Source organism: Pelodiscus sinensis, chromosome 4 (assembly GCF_049634645.1).
Source record: "Pelodiscus sinensis isolate JC-2024 chromosome 4, ASM4963464v1, whole genome shotgun sequence".
NCBI lineage: Eukaryota > Metazoa > Chordata > Testudines > Trionychidae > Pelodiscus > Pelodiscus sinensis.
The window spans coordinates 113,197,415-113,205,039 of record NC_134714.1 but is presented as its reverse complement, the minus strand read 5'-3'; positions in this window follow the sequence as shown (position 1 = coordinate 113,205,039).

The window sequence follows — 7,625 nt, the reverse complement described above, 5'->3', positions numbered from 1 at the left end:
AGCGCCGTTACTTTATGAATGGAAGACTGAGTCATTCAGTCGCATGGGATTCCTAACAAAAGATCTGGGCAGACAAGGATTTTCCATTCGTATATCATGTTCTTTTACACTGTTATGTTGTTAAAGGGGTAAGTCCCCATTTTTGCCATTCTGCCCATTTTGGTGGCAGAATTGTTTGAAGTTTCCATGTCTCAAGCAGGAAGGGTTAGATTTGGGGGGCATACGCCCTGCACAGGCAGAGACTAGCTTCACACAGGGTGGGTTGTGGTGGAGTCTCTCATCCTGCTCTGGCCTTTATCCATCCCTCTGCAATGCCAACAGAAGAGTGGAGTTGTGTTTCTGTGACATTCAGCTGGAGGCTGAATCAGAGCTGGCATTGTTTGCTGAGTGGTCCCCCAGTGCTCTGCAGATTTTCTGGTTCCCTGTTTGCTTACCATCATCCAGGAAAGTTGCATTTTGTATTTCTATTTGCCCCACAAATTCTGTCACTTCAGACTCCAATTCCCTAACTCAATTTGTTAGCCTAATGAGGCAAGACCTTGACCCTGTAAGAAACTAATGACCCTTACTCCCATGGGACTTCACTGGGGGTATGTCTACACTACAGAGTTTTGTTGGAAAAACGGCTGTTTTTCGGACAAAACTTGAGGAACGTCCACATTGCAATCACGTTCTTCTGCAAGAAAATCGAAAGAACAGAGTGTTTTTTCTGGCATTGGTAATCCTCATTCTATGAGGAAGAAGCCTTTTTGTGAAAGAGCTCCTTTGGAAAAAGGCATGTGTGGATGGGGAAGAAGGAGTTCTTTCACAAGAAGAGGAAAGAGGAAAAAGCACAGATGAAAAAGACTGTTTTCAGAACATTGTGGCTAACTTTGCCCCTTATTCAGTAAAGCACGTGCTTATTTTCATTCAGAATCAGGGCCATGGAATTTATTTTAGGTACATGCACAGTCTGTACAGTTTGTGATTTCTTCTCCTCCCTCCCCCACACCAAGCTATTTAAGAAATAAAAATAAATTAAAAAGGCTGAAGAGAGATTTACAAAATAACCTTTCTTAAACAAGGGAATTTCCCCATTGAAGACATTGACTAATAACGATGATTTGTTTGCCAAACCGTTTATATTGTTGGTACTTTATTATCATATCAATGAGTAAATATTAAATCCTACTGGGAACAATGCAGCATAATTACATGCTTTTAACAGGAGTATATTTTAAGGGGATAACACAAGTAAAGTTAATAATATACTAGGAAGCAGGTTTATGTAGGGGAAAGTAGATCTAGATTTCAGAGTATTCTTCCTCCTCCAGATAATCAGAGAAGCCTAGTGATGACAAGATTATTATTTTCATCAGATTTATTGGCTCATATTAATCTTCTGACATCAGAACAGGATGTTTTCACTGCAATTTTTATTAAGACTCGCTGCCACTGTTTCAAAAAACATTTTAGGACTTTTAGGGCTAAATACAGGCTTTTGTCGACAGAGGCTTTGTCAACAGATACCGTCAACAAAGCTTCTGTCGACAAAGAGCGTCTAGACTACATCCAGTTCTGTTGACAAAGCAAACTGCTTTGTCGACATGAGAGTGTAGACGCAAAGGTCGGTGTAGATTCAATCTTCTATCGACAGAACTCTGACGACAAAAGGCGTTATTCCTTGTAGAATGAGGTTTACTGCCGAGTTCTGTCGACGTTATGTCAACAGAACTCAGTGGTAGTGTAGACACAGGTATTGTTTTGTCGACAAAAGTCCACTTTTGTCAACAAAACCCTGGTGTCTTGACACACCCTTATAGAGGAGGAATACTAGGATACAGCTCGTATTCAGAAAAAAGTCCTCGTTGAAATCAATTGGATTTTTGACAATGTAAGGCCGGCAGAATTCTATTGTTATAATTTACAATTTATGTTACACAAATGCTGTATAGACCCAGCCAAGATCAAGATCCCATATATACAGAGTACATGGGATTTGCATAGGCACCTAAGTGAATTAGGTGTAGTGACTTTGTCACAAGATTGTTCTTCAAATTGCAGTTTTCTTTGGGCAGGTTTGCACTGTGTGTCTGACAAGAGCTGGAGTAAGGTGTCATTCAGGACATCACAAACATTTATTCATGAGAGCTTGGTTTTTTGATGATGTATATATATTTAAGAACATCCTGTCTGGGTCTGATCCTGCAAAATACTGAAGGTACGTCTAGACTACAGGCTTTTGTTGACAGAAGTTTTGTCAACAGATACTGTCGACAAAGCTTTTGTCGACAAAGAGCGTCTAGACTACATTCAGTTCTGTCGACAAAGCAAGCATGGCAATGTAGACGCAAAGGACAGTTTAGATGCAATAACGCCTTCTGTCGACAGAACTCTGTCGACAAAAGGCGTTATTCCTCGTAAAATGAGGTTTACCTGCGTCAACAAAACTGCTGAGTTCTGTCGACGTTATGTCGACAGAACTCAGCAGTAGTGTAGACGCAGGTTTAGTTTTGTCGACAAAAGTCCACTTTTGTTGACAAAACCCTGTAGTCTAGACACACCCTGAGTGCTCTCCGCTTGCACAGGTTGCAGTGAGAGTTGTTATAAATATGTACCTTAGGAATTCTGAACCCAAATTAAATAAATTCAGCTGAAGTGCTGAATGCCTTCAGTTCAAATCAGAAGGAGGTGAAAGCACTAAGGACCTTGCAAGATCAAGCCCCATATTATTTTAAATATTTTTAAATAAAATCCAGTTGTGATGAGTGTATGCACTGTAGATCTGACATCAATGGGAATCTTTTGGTTGTCTTCAGTGGGTTTTGGCTTAGACCGCAAGGAATTTCCTAATGGCCTCATTCCAGAGGGGATAACCAGAGTGGGTATAAAAAATAAAAACAACTTTCATGAAAAGCGTGCATAAAAAATCTTCCTCTTTTTTTGCCAAAATATTGAAAATGTATTTTTTGTTACCAGCTCTAATGTTGAACAATCCCAGCTCCGGTTAGTAAGTGGAAACTAGAGCAGCTTAGTGCTTCAGGATATCAGGGTTAAGTAATTAACATTATACTCACAAGCATACAATCTATGTAAGAACTATTGTTGCTTATTATAGCATTGGAATATTAATCCAGATCATCTACATTACTGAATGACAACTTGGGGGAGGGTACATGTGAAGATTTTGATCCAAACATTTTTGAAGTATATTTAGCTGTGACAATGTATTTGTTTGTTTGTGTTGTAATAGTGCCTATAAACCCCAGTCAAGGATCAGAACCCCACTGTTAGGTCCTGAACAAACACAGAACAAAAAGACAGACTCTGCCCCAAAGAACTTACACAATTTCAGAATCTCAGAAGTTACCTGAGGGTTTTTCCTTAGTATGGACTATTAGGATCAGGCTCATTGTACTTCTCATTTGATCAGCACATTACAAACAGGTATATAATTGACAAAATTGCTTATTTTGTGTTAATTGGAAAGGACAATGATTATGAATCCTTGTCATATGTGCAAGTACTTAACAGTTCCAAAAGGATGATAGTTGTGTCCATTTTATTTTAGTTAGTTGAACAATATGAACATAAGAATGGTCATACGGGGTCAGACCAATGGTCCATCCAGCCCAGCATCCTGACTGCCGACAGTGGACAATACCTGATGCCCCAGAAGGAGGGAACACAATAGGTAATCCTCACTTGATCCCTCCCCTCACACCCACCTCTGGCGAAACAGAGGCTAGGGACACCATTCCTACCTATCCTGGCTAATAGCTATTGATGGACCTAACCTCCTAATTTATCCAGCTCTTTTTTGAACCCTGTTAAAAGTCCTAGCCTTCACCACATCCTCTGGCAAGGAGTTCCACAGATTGACTATGCGCTGAGTGATGTGTTTCACAAATTCTTGAATGAAGTAGTTAGATTTCATCCAGTGCAGAAACTGATGATGGAATAGATCCAGTTTATATCCACCAAAATTGTAAATTGCAGGAAGTAATTTACAATCTGTACTTTGCAGGATATTTGCAAAATACTGAGGGGTCAGATCCTCAGCTAGTATAATGGCTTTAATACAGCAAAACCATTGACTTTTGTGCAGTTTTGATAATTTATAGCAGCTGATGATTTGGCCATGGAAGTTCTTAGAAAAATCTTTGAGGGAGTCAACAAGCAGGTAGACAATGGTGAGCCAATCAGTATATTGTGCTTGGACTTTCAGACAGCCTTTGAAAAGGTCCCTCATCAAAAGTTCTTAAGTAATTGAAATAGTCATAAGCGGGGAGATCCACTCATGGTTCAGTAACTGGTTAAAAGATAGGAAACAATGGGTAGGAATAAATGGCCAGTGTTCACAGTGTGGAGAAGTAAGTAATGGGATCCTCTAAGGACCTGCTTTGTTCTTTTCAACATATTCCTAAATGTTCTAGAAAAGGGGGTGAACAATGGAGGTGGTAACATTTCACAAAATGACTCAAGATAGTTCAGTCCCAAGCTTACTGCAGTGAGTTAAAAATGGATCTCACTGAACTTAGGGGACAAAAAAGCAGATGAAATTGAATATTAATAAATGCAAAGAAATACACATTAGAAAATGTAATCCCAAATATATATGCAAAATGATGGGGTTAAAATGAGCTATTGCCACTCAGGAAAGAGATTTTTGGGGTTACAGTGGATAGTTCCTTTAAAATATTGGCACAATTGCTAGCAGCAGGCAAAAGTGTTAACAAGATGTCAGGAACCATTAGGAAGGGATAGAAAATAGAACAAAAAATATCATAACACCACTGTATTAATACATTGTATATGCACAGCTTGAATGCGCCATGTACTTCTCACTTAATCTCAAAAAAGATATATTTGAATTGGAAAAAGGGCAAAAAATGGCCACAAATACAATGAGGGATATGGAACAGCTTCCAAAGGAGGAAAGAGTAAAAAGACTGGGACTGTTCCACTTAGAAAAAGAGATGCCTGGGATGAGTATGTGAGAGGGCTATAAAATCGTTAAAGTGAATAAGGAAGTGCTCTCTATCCCTTCACATAACACACGAAGCAAGGGTCACCCAATGAAATGAATAGGCAGGTTTAAATCTAACAAAAGGATGGACCATCTCCCACAATGCACAGTCAGCATGCAGAACTCATTGCCATGGGCTTTTGTGACAACCAAAACTATAACTGGGTTCATAAACGAATGAGTAAGGTTCCTGGAGGGCAGGTCCATCAATGGCTATTAGCCAAGGGTATGTCGACACTGTCACCCTAGTTTGAACTAGGGTGGCTAATGTAGGCATTCGAACTTGCAAATGAAGCCCGGGATTTAAACCTCTTTGCAGGAAGAATAACGGTAGTTCAAATTAGGAGCTTTAATTCGAACTACCTAGTCCGTGCCGCGTGTAGCCACGGGCAGGTAGTTCGAACTACGGGCATTTAAAATGGCACCTGTCCGGTAACATGCAAGTGAAGCCCGGGCTATTTAAATCACGGGCTTCATTTGCAAGTTCGAATGCCTACCTTAGCCACCCTAGTTTGAACTAGGGTGGCAGTGTAGACATACCCCAAGATGGCCAGGAATACAACCCCACACTCTGGGTGTCCCTAACCTCCAACTGCCAGAAGCAACAGGATTTGGATCACTCAATTAATTGCTCTGTTCTGTTCATTCTGTCTGGCGCGTCTGCCATTGGCCACTGTCAGAAACTGGACTCAGAGTTAAAGGCCTAGTTGGTCTAACCCAGTGTGGCCATTCTTATGTTCATACATACAGGCTGTGTCTACACAGGTGTTTTTCTGAAAGGTGAATGCATTGGTTTCTGGTAATCCCTTCTGTTGGTAAAATGGCTGTATGAAGAACTTAGAAATACAGATAGGTGTGATCTGTCATGGAGGATCCATTTCAGCACCTAACAAAAAGCAGCTCCTCCCCGTTTGTGTTCAACAGCTGTAGTTTTTCAGCACCCCACACAATGTGCTTGCCACCAGCCCTGAACAGAAAGAAAATTTAACAAAAACACTTCATCACTCTAAACCGTAAGCTTCTTTATTTGAACAAGAACAAGATTTGGAGAACACAAGGAAAACCCTTTGTATCTAGATTTTTCAACACATATGGGATAGACACGGTTATTCACTGTTTGGAGAGCTCCGTGCCCTAAGCACACATTTACTGGATGGGTGGATAGATGGATAGATAGACTAGATATTTTGCAAAGTGAAATCAATCAGTTGTGATTTTTTTTAACTGTCTATGTTTTATTTTTCTGGAATCAAACAGCTTTCTTCTTTTGGTGCTCACTGAACTGAACAGCAGTTCTTCTTTTGGTGCTCACTGTTATTAATCCCAGCTGCTTATTCTTCCCCCCACCCCCAGTTACAAAGCTTGGGAAGCTGTGCATGCAAAGACAGTTAGTGGGGTAGGAATAGGGTTCCTTCTCTAGTACAAAGATTGTGCCACTGGTGATGGGAATGATCCCATGGAAATAGCCAGATGACTAGGTATAATACCAGGATCCTTTTGAACAACGGTGGTGAACCAGGATCTGGCCCCTGAGGCTTAGGGCCCCCCTTGCATTGGGGAGCCCATGCATTCCAGTCCCCCTGCTACCGCACCACAGAGCTGGAGCACACAAAAACTAGGAGACTGGGCCCCCCCAGGTTCTGATGTGTAAGGGGAATGTGAGGAGTGTCTTTCTCCTTCTTAGTTGGGGCCCCATGCCAGTGAGGGTTTTTTTCTTTGCTTCTCACTTGTGTGAGCCCCTGACTGATTTTTGTTAGCGCCCTCAACCCAAGAAAGATGCTCCACCTCTGCTTTTGAAGCCAACTACTGGCAAGAGTAAGGGATATCGATTTGAAGGAAAGATAAGCCTAGGCTCTTACACGTAGTAGTGACGGGTTCCAGCAACTCCCCATTATTCTCCACTCTCCTTCACTACAATGACAGTACAGCTGCCATCATGCCACTTTTGTGGAGGTTTGGAACCCAACAGGTTCCTGTACCGACAATAGCCCAACATGCCTTGGGTAAACTCCAGATTCCAGTAGACTTCAAGCCTTTGTCATGGAAATCAAGCTCCAAACATATTTAGACAGGCTGATATTGGTCTTCTGTGCCCTGATCAGGAGAACTGTTGAAAACCCATAGCCTTACTCCCTTCTCCACACACACAATTTAAAACTTTTCACAAATTTTAGGGATTTTTGGGGGGAAAAACCCAACCATTCTAGGAGTGCTTAGGCGAGGTGCATTCGGCATTCAGTTAGCAAGGTGGTAAGAGAAGGATTTATAGGAACCCCTGGGGGAGAGGGAGAGAACCCAAAATAATAATGTATTCTCTCTAGATCTAATTATTATGCTGTGTTCAAAGTTAGTGTGAGGAAAATCAAAGCTTATGTTTAAAAGAGGGCAGCTTAAAAGAGACGTAAAGGGTAGCAAAACAGTGAGCAAATCTTCAGTGGCAAGATGAGAGCATGAGGAATGGATTGTGCAGCATTTCCTGGCAGGGGAACGCCTGAAAGAGTCAATTTGGTTCCATGGCTAGGTCTCGGATGCTGCAGGGAGAATTAAAAACTCCTGGAAGCATGAAAACCTACCGTGTCCTGTTCTAACCCCCCCCCCCCATTCCTTTCTATTCCTT